The sequence below is a fragment of the Octopus sinensis genome, linkage group LG10, assembly GCF_006345805.1.
Source record: "Octopus sinensis linkage group LG10, ASM634580v1, whole genome shotgun sequence".
NCBI classification, from domain to species: domain Eukaryota; kingdom Metazoa; phylum Mollusca; class Cephalopoda; order Octopoda; family Octopodidae; genus Octopus; species Octopus sinensis.
Genome location: NC_043006.1, coordinates 54,532,732 through 54,549,623, shown reverse-complemented (window position 1 = coordinate 54,549,623; position 16,892 = coordinate 54,532,732). Strand labels below are relative to the sequence as shown.

Here is a 16,892-nt window from a genome sequence, read left to right as displayed (position 1 = left end):
TTAACATTCTTAGTTTAAATAGAGTCCAGGTAGATAAGAGACAGAAAATCCTTTGTCTAGCCTGACCTAATTTACTTAGAAAAAAATATAAATACAGAACTCAGAATCAGTGCTATTTCTTTTGTCACTTGGCACCAAACAAAAGAGCATCTATTTTTCACTTATGGATTATCATCACACAACAATACAACTTTCACCCTATCAACTTGTCAGCTCAGAGAGGTAGATCTTTCTTACTTTTTCCACCAGTCTTCTAGCAGTCAACAAAATATAAATTAGACTACCTACAGGATGGATATCAGTACTGTGAATAATCAATGTACTATAATTTGAAGAAATTATATTTTAGATTGTAATGATGAAAATAAGGGACCATTTCAACCAATTAATATTTTTCTTCCTCTCATTATCCTTTTATGTATATATATATATATATATATATATATATATATATATATATATATACACACACATGTGTGTTTGTGTATGTATATATATACACACGTTTACATACATATACAACATCATCATCATTTAACGTCTGTTGTCCCATGCTGGCATAGGTTGGACAGTTTGACCAGGGCTGGTAAACTGAGGAGCTGTACCAGATTCCAATCTGATTTGGCATGGCTTCTAAAGCTGGATGCCCTTTCTGATGTCAACCACTCCAAGACTGTATTGGGTGCTTTCTTGTGCCACTGGCACAGGTGCTGGTTGCGTCACAACAATATCTGTCACAGCCATGATTTCACTTGGCTTGATGGGTCTTCTCAAGCAGGGCATATTGCCTAAGCTTTCAATCATTTGTCATTTCTTCCATTAGGCCCAAGGCTCAAAAAGTGATTTTACATGCCACGAGCAGAGGTGCCAGGTATGCAACACTGGCATTGGCCACAACTACGATTTTACTTAGCTTGACAGGTGTTCTCAAGCATGGCAAATTGCCAAAGGTCTTGGTCACTAGTCATTGCCTCCATGAGGCCCAACGTTCGAAGGTCATGCTTCCTCATCTTGCCCCGTGCCTTCCTGGGTCTACCTCTTCCATAGGTTCTCTCCACAGTTAGAGATAGGCACTTCTTTACACAGCTGTCCTCATCCATATGCATCACATGACCATACCAGCACAGCTGTCTCTCTTGCACACCATATCTGATGCCTCTTATGCCCAGTTTTTCTCTCAAGACGCTTACACTCTGTTGTACATGCACACTGACTTTGCATATCCAGTGAAGCATGCTAGCTTCATTTCTTTCAAGCTTTGAAGCTTATGCATGTCCTTGGTGGCCACAGCCCATGTTTTACTGCCGTGTAGCACAGCTGTTTGTACACAGGTATCATGCAGTCTGCTTTTCACTCTGAGGTAGGAGCTCTCTAAACTTTGCCCAGCCTATTCTTATTCTTGCAGTTATGCCCTTAGAGCAGTGTTTCCCAACCTTTTTTCCCGGTGCCCCACTTTTTCATAGCAAAAGTTTTTACGCCCCACCTTTTCCCATGTCCACTCACATTTACAAGTACATGTGGGCCCACGTCTATGCCCCGCGCCCCACCTGAATTTTCTCAGGCCCCACCTTGGGAATCACTGCCTTAGAGCATCCACCTCTGCTATTGACTTGGTCATCTAGATAACAGAAACTATCAACTACCTCTAGTTTACCCCACTGGCATTTGATGGAGTTTATTTTCGGTACACTTTTAGTATTTATGGAACTTTTATACCTTCAACACACAAATCTATTTTCCCAATTAACCTTCCTCTGATATTGCTGCACCTCTTATCTGTCTATAGCTTACACTGGGTACAGCTTATGGAATTTCTGCCTACGCCCTTCCTACAGATTGATCAGGGTCATCTGCTTGAAGAGATTTATGATTTGTCTTCCTTCCTACTTACTAACACTTTGGTTTTTGCTAGGTTAACTCTAAGGCCCTTCGATTCTAGATCTTGTTTCCACACCTGAAACTTCTTCTGTAGTTCTGGTAGTGATTCAGCTATGACAACAATGCCATCAGCTCCCAGGAACAGCCCAACTTAAATTCCTCTGTTATTGTCTGGAGGACTATGATGAACAAGAGGAGGCTGAGGGCTGATACTCGGTGAACCCCTACTTGTACTCTGAATTCATCACTATACTTGTTGCCAACCCTCACCTTACTGACAGTATCACTGTACATGGCTTGTATAGCTCTCACCAACCTCTTGTCTATCCCTATGGAACACTGAGTATTCCTGAGGTAGATCCAGTGACAATTGTGTAAATATCGTAGTTGATGTCAGGTACCCATAGGCAGTGAACATGCTTCACTGGCTAACTACTAGGTATATGTATAATAAGTACTAGGTACTTATTACACACACACACACACACTTTTAATGCACAATATATGTATTTATCTATTCTGGTGATACTCACAAAAAATTTCCTTTAATGGACCAGGCTACAAACCACATAGTAAACTAATACTTAGGAGTCTAATGTAGAGTCTTATGCAGTTGAAATCCTTTAGCTCTGATCAGTGATGATTATTTCATGAGAAGTTTATAGAATACAAAGAAAGTTCGGAGATATGAGATAATATCCATAGGTTGATGGCCATTTCTCAGCCAACATCATGCAAAAATGATTTATTTTATTGTATAATAAATCATTGTACATATCTGCACTTGTGTGTATGTTATAAATTGCATAGCACTATTGTAAATTTTACAAATGAATGCAGATACAGAAGGCTAGCTCATCTGATCAATAGAATATCATAGTTTACATTATTAATTATATATTTCTAAACACTCTAAAGATTAGTTTAACTGATTAGTTTTCCTTCTGATAAATTTTCTTTGCATTTTATGTACTTTATATAGATCGGTACTCTGAACTACCATACTAATTCTATTGTTCTTACTCAATATTCTTCTCTTTCATTCTAGTTTAACTTTCATTTTGTTTCTCTTTTTGTTCATACTACTCTCTATATCTCATAAACACAATATTTAAAAACTTCTCTCTAATTCCTTTATACTTTTACTTTCTTTTCTTTCTCTCTCTTATTAATGCCTCTAATTTATTAATGATAATCTCTCTCTCTCTCTCTCTCTCTCTCTCTCTCTCTCTCTCTCTCTCTCTCTCTCTCTCTCTCTCTCTCTCTCTCTCTCTCTCTCTCTCTCTCTCTTATAGTATGCATCATTTTCACATTCATCACCACTACCCATTGTTTCCTTTTTAATATCTTGCTAAATCTTCTTGCCTCCCCTTTATAGCAATTTTATTGTGAATTATTGTCTTCCATACATTAACATTTTGAAGGTAATTTGTTTTTGCATGTGTATACTGCAGTTGAAAAATTGATGTAACCACAATATTCTATTGATCTGAAGAGCTTGCCTTCTGTATCTGCATTCATTTGTAAAATTTACAACAGTGCTATGCAATTTATAGTATACACACTAGTGTAGATATGTAAAATGATTTATGTATTAAAATTATTTTTGCATGATATTGGCTGTGAAATGGCCATCATCCTATGGATATCAATTGGTGAAATAAATACATTCATCTCAAACCATCTGATTTTCTTTATATGCACACACACGTGTGTGTGTGTGCACACACATATACATACCTAAATATATTTATACATACACACAATTACTCCTGCACCACCATACATCTCTCACTATTGCCATCTCATCCTTCTCTTGACCTTTATCAGTATCACCATTCTCCATCTCGTCACTCCCATGCATCATGGGACTCCCACCTCACCTAATCTACCATTTTTAATACTTGTTATTCATGCATTATATTCACACATATCCTTAGCCATTCCCATCTCTTTCTCTTTCCCTACCATACACTCTTGCAACCTCTATCCACCTTCATTCTCTCTTCACTCGCTTTTACTCACCTAATACTTTGAGGATTCACCCAGACACCTAACCCTTGCTATTATTATCTCAATGATACCCACTCTCCCTTCAAAAATGTGAATGACCATGTAGCTCCTGCAGAGCAAGAAACCTGTTCTACCCTGGCCTTTTCTCACATACTTTAACCTTCATTTCCTAGCATAAAGTTGCCTCCCTTGGGAATCATAGACCTGCAAATTGTATGGTGACCTCACTAGTGCTGGTTTTATGAAAAAGTACCCAGTACATGCTGTAAAGTGATTGGCGTTAGTAAGGGCATCTAGCTGTAAAAAAACATACCAAAGTAGAAAATGGAATACAATGCAGTCCAATCCATGCTAGCGTGATGCATAGGAACTAAGCAATGATGATGGTGGTGATGGTTATGATGGTTATGATGATGATGATGAGGATGATGATGATACACTCACACACACCTCCCTTCCTGGCTCCCATCTGCTCACCACCACTGTTTGTAGGTGCTTATCCATGAAATCTTTTGGGAATGAAGGAAATTTTAATTCATGAAGTTGCAAATACATAGACTCACTGCAGCTTGGCAAGTACTCACAAAAATCGTATTCCCAGATGATAAATACCCTCTCCAAACTACACACTCACTCTTCCCAATTCCACATGATCAATGTTGACACAATGCCAGAGTGGGGGTATGTAGATGAGTGCAAGAAGTAGGATGGAGGGGAACCTCAGTTAAACTGCTCATGAGCAAGTAACAGAGATGCAATTTTACTCGATGGGCAGCAGTGATGAGGTGGGTAGTGTATGTATAGTTTTGGCTGAGAAATGGGTTGATAATTGATTGAAGTAGTCAATGTGTATGATAGGATTGTTATGATAAGACTAGTCTGGATAATATCAGAGTGGCAATAATCTCTGCATATGCTCCACATGCAGTTTCAGTGAGTCCCTTTTGCAGTTTACCTCAATGATGGAAAACAATGACCTTATTTTGAGGGCTGATAACTTCAGCAGACGTGTCGGACAGTGTTCCAATGGATTTCATAGCAGTTATAGCTTTGGTGCTAGAAATGAGGAGGAAACAAGACTGTTAGAATTCTGTCATACAAATGATTGTTGAACAGCAACATAACCTCCAGGAAACCAACAAGTCACTTAATCACCTAACAGTCTGGTGGGCACATAAGCCAGATTGGCTACATTCTCACCAGAAACAGTGATAGGCAGATGCTTGGGAATGTAAAGTCCCTCCCTGAAGAAGAATGTACAATGCAACTTATGTTAGACTTCAGACTTAGTAATAGAAAGATTCAGAGATACCAATCTAGAAAGTGAAGATATAAAAGTTTAAGTATCCTTCAAAGAGTGAGAGATTAAGAGATGTTCTAATTGAGGCATATGACAAGAAAGAAAAGGAGAGAGAGAGAGAGAGAGAGAGATGTATAACACAGAGGATGACTGATAGTTGTTACAGGAAATCTACTGAGGGTCAAATCTGTAGCTGGTGCAGTTTCAGTCAGACCAAGAGTGACATGGTGAGGGAACAGGGAGATAGACTGGGCTATAAAAGCAAAGAGATGTGCCGCCACTTATTTTCCCATCTGCTCTACCACACTTCCTCTTAACACTTCTCATATCTACTATCATTCACCGCACCCTCTCACATCCGCAACTACACCAACTTGTTATAGCTACCCTTATACAAATATATTACATTGTTTTGAAATTCCCAACTATGTTTTGGATAAGTAGTGTTGTATGAAATGTTAAGAACAGAATAGTAAATTTAAGGCTTTCTAAATCACAGAGATATGATATACCATTATTAGAAATACATTTTTGAAGTCAATATTATTTTCTTTGGATCAATTTGTATTCCAGCATTTCAATATTGCATTACTCATCAAAGACCTATTTCCTCGCCAACTAATGGAGAGGATATTTTCATTCAAACCTCTCATTGAATATTGTGAAGAGTCCTATTGATTAATAACGATCTTATGAAACAATCACCTAATGTATTACAACATAATAGAAATATAATTTCATCCGTAGATGCTTTGAATTTGTTATTGATTTTGTTCTTGATATAAATATTTCCTTTGGCCTTTTCTTCCAGTATAGACCAGTTTCATCAGTATTAGATATTTTTTCTAATGATTAGGACACTTTCTTGATTGTTTCAGTTAATGGTGACAAATCCTCCAACAGTTTTTGCATAACTTGAACTACTTTTGCCAAGCAGTTCAATATTTTGAAGAAAGATTATAATAAATTAGATTCTTGGTTTTCACATTGTAACCTTTTAATAAGTTTATTTGTGTGTGTGTGTGTGTGTGTGTAAGTTTTATGTTCAGTTACAATAAAGACAATTTTACATTAATGTGATGGGGTACTCTATACTTTTGTAGAGTACAAATTTATTATTCTTTCACAAGAATGTTGTTGACAGTGACTTTGAAGTTTTGGTCAGCTAAGCCATTGTCAGACTGCAAAATGACTTTGCTGGTCGAAACTTCAAAGTCACAATCAACAACATTCTTGTATAAGAATTATATATATATATATATATAAGTATAGGAAAGAATGGAGTTGAACGAAGATTTAACAAGATTCCTTTATTTTATTTTCGACATATGTTTCGAAGTCTGCAAAATTCCTAATTCCGAATGAATAAGGAGTCCATTATGCAGCTTTCTCATCAGGAAAATCTGGGAACTTCTTTCGGCAACAAAATGCACAAGTTTTTAGATGACTGCTCTCAAGGAGCCCATAGCGATAATGAAAAATAGTGTCTATTTATAGGGGGTGACGTCAGATTGGTTGAATGTAGGAGAAACTGGCAGTTACTAGAGTTCAAGGGTTCAATCGAGGTTGGAGGAGGAAGGTAAAAGAATATTAAGGTGAGGGAATGTATTCCGTTTGACTGGTGTTTATATTTGATTTATTTTATGAATGAGTGCTCATATGTGTGAGTGTGTATAATTGTCTTAATGTGTGTGTCTGTGAATGCGTGATTGTGTAGAAGGCTGACAGAAAATTAACAGTCAGGAGGTGAAAGGACTGTGTCTGTGTGTTCGAATGTGTCAACTTAAGAGGGAGCGGGCAGAGAAAGCCCACAATAGTAGTGACAAGAGACCAGAGGACAACTGGAATTGGTAGCAGCTCTTAGAAATTATGAGAAAATCTTATAAACTAAAGGGATGAGATATCACAAATTAATTTTGTAGGAAATCCAGGGGTTACCTATATTAGACTTCATTGGTATGAGTGAAAGGTGTGCTTTTTCCAGTGTAAACATCTGAAAGATCTCTCGACAATCGAGTTTATTACGTGGCCTCGGGCAAACAGAATATGAAAAAGTTCGGAATTACAGAGGGCACAGATTTTTCTGCCCTTATCAAACGGTAAGGACACCGCCAATATTGACCATTCCAGCGTAAAAGTTGAATTTGTGTTCTTCAAACGCCAGACTAATTTGCTTAGCCCTGTGGTGTGCTGTTTACTCTTATCTCTGAACGTGGAAAAATGGTTGGAGACCCTTGTGGCTAATTTAGAAGAGGTTGCGCCAAGGTATCGGTTATCTTTCGGTTATCTACCCAGGTATCGGTTATCTACCCATGTTTAGTGGCAAGTCATCCCTCTTTATGTTCTTAGTTCAAATTCCACAGAAGTTGACTTTGCCTTTCATTCTTTCAGGGTCAATAAGATAAGACCAGTTGTGCACTGGGCCAATGAAATTGACTTACACCCTCCGCCGAACTGACAGGCCTTGTACCAAAATTTGAGACAATAGATCCCATAAAATTCAAAAGTTCACTGGACAAATTTCTTCAAAAGATCCTGGACCAACCTCCTACACTCAGATGTGTCTTCAACAATAACTCTTTACTAGAGTAGGCCATGGTACCCTATATATGACTAAAAGACTTCATCAGGTGATGCTATTAAGTTAGACATGGCCTGGACCTATATTGACCAAAACCTATCAAAGTTAATATTAGTCTCATTCTTGTGTTAGAGTTTTCTAATTTTCTTCATATCTGTGTGTGGTACCATAAGTTTCATCTCTAAGTATGTTAAAGAATGGTTCTGTATTAATTTCCTAAATTCAGAGAGTAAATCTAATTTAATGTTCTCAGTGTTAATTAACGAACCTCTTTATTGCAATATTTGAGTCAAAGAAACTTGTAGTTATTGGCCTCGTTTCTAATTCGCACACATTAGTAAATTTAAAAAATTTCATTGCTTTGTTTCTTCTTCACTTTTGTACGCGCGCGCGCGCGTTTATGAGACGTACAACGCCCATAACAATTTTAAAAACTTTTTGAAGCGATGTAATTTTTATTTATTTAAGACAAAATTCGGAATCTGAATAAATTAATGCAGCCTACATCGGCAACAATTAACCAAAAGGTAAGTTTCTGGAATGTCGACGTTTAATTGATGTGGAGAAAGAAAAGTTTCTAAGTTTCAACTGAACAGAAAAACAAAAAGGTTGAAGAAATTGCTATGAACAATTGATAAAGAGGAAATACACAACGAAGCAGCGTGTATGGGGGAAAGATATATAGGGTAAAAAGAAGAGGGACAGAATAAGAAGGCGAAATAAACAGGAACTTGACGGCCATGGGAACCTGGTTAGTGTTGTGAGGTAGAGGAAGAGGTCAAAATAGTGGGACGTTAAAAAAATAAGCGAACACACAGATACAGCCACAGAGCGAGTGTATTAACGGTAACAGTAACAAACACACAGACACAGGCGTAGTGTCGGACACTTTTTGAACACACACACACATACAATATTGCCTACATACGCACATATACAGCTGTACATGCACACACACATTAAAATAACCGGTGCACGAGGTTATGGAAAAACACGTAAAGAAAAACAGACAGTACTGAGAAGATCAATAGATGCGGTGTCGGATCTTTCCGGTTTGAACGGCAGTTTTTAACATAATTTCTAGGTAACTAAAAAATTTTAAACTTCGTATACTGGTAGAATGTGTTTATAAAACATCTTTTTCTCTTGGCTTTATTGAGAAAATTCTATAGTTTGTAAGATATTTGTTGTTGTTTTTCTTCAATTTCTGCAATTTCAACCAATCAGTGACGTGTATTGAGGTAAAAAAAAAAACATTCTGTGCCGTATGAATATGTCCCTCGTTTAAGAAACAGATTGAGTTTATTTACATTTGTGAAGAAAAAAAAGATACCCTTCGCCCCACCCCTAACTAACCCTAACCCTAAAACATTGAAATGCAATAGATCGATACTAGGGTCATAATTATGGGTGACAATTTCATATGACACCGCTAGAAAAAACTGCCGTTCAAACCGAAAAGATCCGCGGTGTCTGTTGTACGTATTTTTTTTTTTTGTGACAGCAGTGAGTAATTAAGAAAAATTTAGTTATTATTTCCAGCAAATCAAACGACCACTTGAGGCCATCGTTATCTCAAAGTCCCGGCAATGTCCGTGCTTGTGTATGTGTGAGTATCCTGAAGGAAATTAGTTTTTGAAATCGACAGCAGATGGTCGGAAAGTCTACGCGCATATGGAAATACTTTGATTTTGATATTAATATACGGCGGAATTCTTATTTAAGCACTCCATATAACCTCTCATAACTTTTATATTTTCTGGAATTCTCAAAAAAATTTTGCGAATTTGTGTTCTACGCACGAGAATTAATGCGGTTTTCGACACACTGTTATGTAACAGCAAACACCTTGTCTCTGTAAGCAATATCTTTGTATATAATGACAAGGTGCTTACATCTGTTCCATATAGTGTTATAAATTTCAGACTTTACGGGTTCGTTACTATGTTGTCATTAATTTCTTCCACCAAAGTGGTTGTGATTTTTGTAATTAGCATGAAAAACTACGTGTTTGTGTAGAAATTTTTCGTACAATCGAAAGAAGTAAATCAATGCTGTATGGTTAAGAAGGTTATTTTGTAACCATGTGGTTTTGGGTTCAGTCCTACGTTGCGGTATTTTGGGCGAGTGTCTTCTATTATAACCTAGGACCGACCAATGCCTTGTGTGTAAATTTTGTTGACGGAAACTGTGTGGAAGCTTGTTGTGCATACACATATCTTTTTTTACTAGTTTCAGTCATCAGATTGCGGCTATGTTAGGGTACCGCATTGAAATACTTATTTCTTAAGCCTGGTACTTATTCTATTGGTCTTTTTTGCCGAACCGTTAAGTTACTGGGACATAAACACACTAACAAGCGATGGTGGCACACACAAACGCATACACAGTTATATATACATACAACAAGCTTCTTTTGGTTTCTGTCTACTAAATCCACTTACAAGGCTTTGGTCAGCTTGAGGCTATAGCAGAAGACACTTTCCGGATCTTTTCGGTTTAAAGGGCAGTTTTTTCTAGCGGTGTCATATGAAATTGTCACCTATAATTATGACCCTAGTATCGATCTATTGCATTTCAATCTGTTTTAGGGTTAGGGGTGGGGGAAGGGTATCTTTTTCTTCACAAATGTAAATAAACCCAATCTGTTTCTTAAACGAGGGACATATTCATACGGCACAATGTTTTTTTTTTACCTAAATGGACGTCATTGATTGGTTGAAATTGCAGAAATTGAAGAAAAAACAACAAATATCTTACAAACTATAGAATTTTCTCAATAAAGCCAAGAGAAAAAGATGTTTTATAAACACATTCTACCAGTATACGAAGTTTAAAATTTTTTAGTTACCTAGAAATTATGTTAAAAACTGCTGTTCAAACCAAAAAGATCCCACTTTCCCCTTTTTAAATTTTGAAATCATTTTTATACATGAATATATACATCCCCTTTATAATGCCCCACTTTCGCATATACTCATAGGCCGAAAATAACATAAGATACTCAGGTCTAAAAACAAAAGAAATATTTATCAACATTGGCGTAGGAGTGGCTGTGTGGTAAGTAGCTTGCTTATGAACCACATGGTTCTGGGTTCAGTCCCACTGCATGGCACCTTGGACAAGTGTCTTTCTTCTACTATAACCTCGGGCCGACCGAAGCCCTGTTAGTGGATTTGGTAGACGGAAACTGAAAGAAGCCCGTCTTATATATGTATATATATATATATAAATATATATATTACGGAGATGTACTCGCATAGCAAGTGATTTGATCTGAGATCGTGTGCTGGAACGAAAACAATTGCAGCGTGGAAGGTGTTTGTAAGCCATTTAAGAAACACCAAAGCCGTTCGATTCACTTCAACATTTGAGTTTAATTTATCAAAATACTAGCAGAATTGCCTGGCGATGCTTGGGGCTGAATTACTTGAAAGTACTGTTAATGATTGCACTGAATTATGATGATTATTCAGGCAAATATTGATATAAGTTTACGGCGAATGAATGTATTTGTAAGTGTATAGAAAGCTGTGTAAAGGGGTTCCTACCCCCCCCCCCGTAGAATGGTGTAAGAGTTTGCCTTGAAAAGAGCCATGTTATTGTTCTCATAATTGTAAGAATTTGATAGTCGTGGAAGGCAGTGTAAAACGTTTACAGGTGAATAGGGTCTCTTCGTTTTCCACGAACGGCAGCGGATGTGCTGTTACAAATCTTCATGCTGTGTTAAAAGAGAATGAATGCCCTATGCATCCATTCCCCTATAGCAAGAGGGGAATGAAGCATAGGTAAGTAAATATGGGTAATTTATAAAATATAGAACAATAGCATCTACTCACCATATGTCAGACCGGCAAGACTGTAGTGGTGCTGAATAGATGAATCACAACACAGTGGTGGAGATGTTTTCATTGATGGGCGTTATGATTAAATTTGTTGTTGTATAAAATGATCTGTTGCTTAGTTTCCAAAGTGTATGTTGCGATTGTGTTGTCGCTTATGTAAACTTTAACAGTGAGAGTGTAGATGTAGGGGGTAGATGTGTCATGTACGTTGGATATAGAAGATGAGGCTGGTGGTTTGATGATGAATGGATAGAAATAGATGTGAGCGAAGGACAGGTGTTGGTTAAGTGTGAATTAATGTCATGAAACGCCTAAAAATGTAAATGCCATCATAAAAGAGAGTCGTATGTAAGTGAAATACTAACGTGTTCGAAAATGATGAAACGTAGTAATCCTATAAAACCTCCTTGTACACAATGTTTTTTGTTTTTTGTTGTGGAACGAATGCGAAAGCATCACTGTTGCTGCCAACACGTGAGCAGGCAACATAAAGCTGACCATGAGAGAAACATGGCTCTCCCAAATGAATTCCCGCCACAGACAGTGTTTGACCCTGCGCTTTGTTAATTGACATTGCGAAACATGGCCTTACTGGGAACTGGGACCTCCGAAATATGAAAGGTAGGTCTGCTCTTGATGGGAAAAGATGCATCGTAGGTATGAGCACAACGTTGCCTCGACCGCACCCTGTGATAATGGTGGCCTCAATCGGATTGGGAGATAAGGACTTAACGATCAAACGTGTGCCATTGCATTGTTTTGGGGGAACCAAATTTCTAATGAGTTTTATAGGGGCACCAACTTTAAGTTTGAGAATGTGTGGTGGTAGTAAGGGGGGCTCAAAGGAATTGAGTACCTCTATTGGATAGTTGATGACGTCCTCTGGGTCAGGAGTTGTATTGATAGTCTTATATACATAGACATCCCCAGGAATGAGTTTTAGCATTTCATCATTAATATGGTGAACAGTTTTATTCCTCGGGGCCAGAATAGCCCTTTGGCCAATCCAATCCATATTCTGATAATTAGCTTGTAGATCTGGGAATACTGCATCTCTGAGATCAGAAGGCGTTTTAACAATGGTACAAATGGAATCGTTGGCAATATTACCATTTTCATCCCCTGGTATTTTGCCTTCGCCAAGTGCAAGGAGGGTGTGAGAAATATGAGCACGCATATTGGTGTGAAGTTTGAGAGTCTTCACCAGTGGCCACAATGTGGATGACTTAAGACACGCACTTACTGCATCAGCTCTAGTCCCTTTGGGAATAACAGGAAGTGTTTGTCGGAAGTCCCCTAAAAGAAGAAGTGATGAAGAGTGTTTGATGTCTCTGAGAGATCTATCTAGTGCCTCAAGAGCACCTCTGTGGGCCATCGTGCATTCATCCCAAACGATAAGTTTGCAGCCTGATCGGAGCTGTTACTGATGTTGCAAGTTGGTGTCTCAGTCTTCGCTAAGTCAAGCGGGAGCTTGAAAGTGGAGTGAGCTGTCCTGCCGCCTGGCAACAAAGTAGCCACAATTCCAGATGATGCCACAGCTAGGGCAATGCCTTGTGTTCGCGTAATCTCAGCCAATATTAATTTGTTGACAAAAGTTTTCCCAGTGCCCCCAGGAGCGTCCAGGAAAAAAAATCCCCCAGCTTTGACCCGGACTGAATTAACAACGGAGTTGTAAGCGAACTTCTGTTCTGGAAGGAGCTTTGGCTCATTGTTGGCTATGTACTCGGCAAGCTCGTCAACATTAAAACATGTCTCACGCAGCAAATGTGAAGACAGAGTGTTTGTGCCTTCCCGGTTTGTTGAAGGTAGGCCATAGACCGGCAAGGCACTACCGCCCATATCAAGTACAGTATCTTTGAACGTAGTTTGTTACCACACAGCCACACCTGCCCCTATGTATGTGTGTGTGTGTGTGTGTGCGTATGGGTAGATATATTATGCATGTATATATGTGTAAATATATATGTGTACATATTACATGTACATCTATATATATACATCTACACATAAAATACAAAATACAAAGTTATATCTTGATATCGCTAGTGATAACAATACTCAAAGTATATAACAGACTGGAATTGTAGGCCCGTCTCTTGCAATTTCGATCAATTGGATCTTGTCCTCCCTCTTGTATAGAAGTGTACGGCTGCAGCGAAATTCATTTTTGGACTTTCTTCTATCGAAGGCATTTAAACAAAAATGCTTCTGTAAAGACGGTGAAAATATTGTCAATTTCCCCAAACAGGGGCACAATTCAATTTTTAAACAATAAGCAAAGCCCCTTCTCTGAAAGGGGGAGGGTTACGGTTTACAATTATTTAACAAATGCAACACAACAACGTTTCCCTGACAAAGAACCAACAAACGTGATTACAATAGTCAAACAGTAATAATAATAACAACAAACCTTTTTAATTTATCCCCATTTATGTGAAACCACTTATTCAAGTTGAAGTCATTGATGCAATTTTATACGAATTGCTAATACACACACACACATAATAAGGGTGAAAAATTGAATATTAATTTGATTAATATGAATTGAAAACCAGTGGTGTAGCATATAAGACCATAGCGGATCTTCCTCTAGCAAAAAGGATGACCAGTATTAATGGCTCATCCCTGTTATATAAATACTTTCACTTTAATTGTTGCACACTTGCAAAGAGAAAGTGGGAGAAAGTGTGGTGGTAATGGAAGGAGTGAAGCACTTGAAATGAGAGAGGCAAATCGTAAAATATTGAGTTTTCTCGAATTTTTGCTTAATTGGGGGTCAAATTGAAAAAAACTTTACATGCCATGACCCAATCGAATCTACTTGGAAAAATCATAGGTAAATTCCAATTGAAGAAATTCTATATTGTAGAATTGTATTAAAAAGAAACATGGGAACAGGCAGAGAAAATCTGCTTTTTATCATAAGAGATTTTCGTCGCTAAAATCCGCGACCTGTTCACTGATAAAAATCCGTGCTGCATCAATGAATCGAACGGCTTTTGTGTGTTTCTTAAATGGCTTACAAACACCTTCCACGCTGCAATATATATATATATATATATATATATATGTGTGTGTGTGTGTGTATGTTTGTGTGCCTGTGTTTGTCCCCCAACATCGCTTGACAACCAATGCTGGTGTGTTAATGTCCCTGTAGCTTAGCGGCTTGGCAAAAGAGACCGATAGAATAAGTACTAGGCTTACAAAGAATAAGTCCTGGGGGCGATTTGCTTGACTAAAGGAGTGCTCCAGTATGGCCACAGTCAAATGACTGAAACAAGTAAAAGAGTAACATGCAGTACACTAACTCAGTCTCCATAAAAACACAAGGGTTCATTATAGAACAATGAACACCTATAGAGAAACCTACAGACCAACAACCTCTACACCCAAGCAAATCTTTTGGTGAATATCAAGGCAAGATAGGAATATGTCCTATACTAACAACACCATGACTAATAATCACCAGCTTCCAAATAAAAATAGGAACTTCCCTAAATAACAAGTACAGGGTTTCACTAGCTAAAACATACCTCCTACTTACATTCCTTTGTGAACCTCTAAAATATTCCATTACAAAAAAGTTGACACACCCAGTTATTAAACTTCTAAATACTGGACATTGAACCTTTGATCTTTACGTTGTCAAAGCAAAGGATTAAATTGAATAAAACCAAAAATAACTGAACTACTAAAGCACTCTGTGCCTACCAAACAAAGGACACACCTAAACATACACTTGCTTACAAAGCCCTACTTACATGAGTAAATTCCAAACAATAACATAACCCAAATTTTAATATAAATTTCTCCAAAACACTTCTCCATAACAACCCACCCTAAAACCTAATTATCATCCCACTTAAACCCACGTACTCAAAGAAGACTTTAACCTGTAGATGGATAGGTTGTATTCCATGTAATGTAACTACTTAGAAGGCTGTAATATCATTTGACAGGAACATGGTATAAGGAAATACATGGAACAAGGTGGTAACTTTAAATACCTTTAATGTGGTCACACATATACTAGCTGATGGTAAATGGAAATGGTTGATGAGCATTTATTCATATATCTACATGCATCTGTATGGGTTGTATGTTAGCTGTTAACCCTGATGAGGAAGATCATGAACTGCGATATGTTAGAACCTGTGCAGTGTGTTGGTGTTGGTGAGAGACATGATGGTGGCAACAAAGATGGAGGTAGCTGTAATGTGGTCAGTGGTTAGACCTTAGTAGGTCTGGAACCAACAGACTCCGAGACTAGGAGGAAGCAAGTTTTTATAGCTGACGGCAGGCTCCAATAGAGTTTAGAACAGACTGTCTCACATGATTTATTTGGAGGCTGCAATTGGTTAGGTTGCATATTGGCACATGATAGAGTAAGAGACAAATTGTATGAATACCAACCAATTAGAGTGGTAGACGAAACGGGGTCCAAAACAGCGCCCAAAGGTTAGCTGTTACCTGCTATGTTCATATGTATGTATATATAATAGAGAGATAGGTAGTGGGTAGCGATTTTCTTCACTACTTCAAGGAGTGACGACCCTGCCTGACACGAGTCCCGGGCTCAGCTGGGTCCAGCTGACAGTACCTGGTATGGGCCCCTATCCAGAGTTATGGAAAGGAGACAATCTTCAAAGAAATCCAAAGTGGAGCCCCATAGGCAGTTTAGTGTTCGACTCAACACTTTTCCACCAACTCCTGCAACCAAGTTGGTGCCAAACATTATGCTGTGCACTCCTTTGGACTATGTCAGCGAGGTCGAAAGAGGAATCCTGACGATTGGGCTACCCAGGATTTTCTTACATCTAGCCCAGGCCTGCACAAAGCTGGAGAGGACATGAAATGTAAAAGCCAGACTGGATTAGTTTATGCGCAACTCCATTGTCTCCCGAGACAAAAGGATGCCAACAATAATAGAGAGAGAAAGTACACTAGTTCTCTACAAACCCAATAGAGACTATATAAAACCAAGATTAACGCTAATGCATCGTAGTCCAGTGATAGCTTAAATGGCTGAAACTTCAATGTCATTGGCAACAATATTCTTGTTTAAGAATAAACTTGTACTCTACAAAAGTATAGAGTAAACCCTTGTATTAATATAAAATTGTTATTATAAACATAAATTAAATCATTAACTTATATATATATATATATATATATTATATATATATATATATATATATATATATATATTTTAAAATTATAAGTATATGAAAGAATGGAGTTGAACGACTAGTTAACAAATATCCTTTATTTTCGA

General features: G+C 37.8%; 1 long non-coding RNA gene across 1 annotated transcript; it reads right to left on the bottom strand.

Moving 5' to 3' along the window:
- Positions 1-2,354: 2,354 nt before the first annotated feature.
- LOC118764975 lies at positions 2,355-9,002 on the bottom strand. The gene is made up of 3 exons (XR_005000814.1): positions 8,993-9,002; positions 2,879-2,888; positions 2,355-2,499 (listed from the first exon to the last, which is right to left on the bottom strand). It is a non-coding gene; the product is annotated as an uncharacterized LOC118764975 (long non-coding RNA).
- Between the last annotated feature and the right edge of the window lie 7,890 nt (positions 9,003-16,892).